Raw genomic sequence first — 424 nt, forward strand, 5'->3', positions numbered from 1 at the left:
TGGCTTTTGGGGTACAAAAGGGGGCTCGTGGGGGATCCTGGAGGCCTACGGGGCACACTGGGGGGAAACTGGGAGTCACTGGGAGGCCTTCAGGGGGAGCTAAATGGGACTGGGTGGCCCTGGTGGACCTGTGGAGGACCTGGAAAAGTCCTAATTTGGCTTTTGGGGTAAAAAAGGGGGCTCGTGGGGGATCCTGGAGGCCTCTGGGGCACACTGGGAGTCACTGGGAGTCACTGGGAGGCCTTCAGGGGGAACTGGGCGGCACTGGGTGGCCCTGGTGGACCTGTGGAGGACCTGGAAAAGTCCTAATTTGGCTTTTGGGTTAAAAAAGGGGGCTCACAGGGGAACCTGGAGGTTTCTGGGGCACACTGGGAGTCACTGGGAGTCACTGGGAGGCCTTCAGGGGGAGCTAAATGGGACTGGG

At 60.6% G+C, this 424-nt stretch overlaps 1 long non-coding RNA gene across 1 annotated transcript in view; it reads right to left on the minus strand.

Moving 5' to 3' along the window:
- Positions 1–185: 185 nt before the first annotated feature.
- The window catches only part of LOC118159070, a 467-nt gene continuing 228 nt past the window's right edge, over positions 186–424 (minus strand). The window contains exons 2-3 of the long non-coding RNA XR_004746985.1: positions 368–388; positions 186–274 (exon numbers count right to left, since the gene is read on the minus strand). This is a non-coding gene — a long non-coding RNA (uncharacterized LOC118159070). The remainder of the gene's footprint in view (positions 275–367; positions 389–424) is intronic.

The sequence above is a fragment of the Oxyura jamaicensis genome, unplaced genomic scaffold (genome assembly GCF_011077185.1).
Source record: "Oxyura jamaicensis isolate SHBP4307 breed ruddy duck unplaced genomic scaffold, BPBGC_Ojam_1.0 oxyUn_random_OJ66576, whole genome shotgun sequence".
NCBI lineage: Eukaryota > Metazoa > Chordata > Aves > Anseriformes > Anatidae > Oxyura > Oxyura jamaicensis.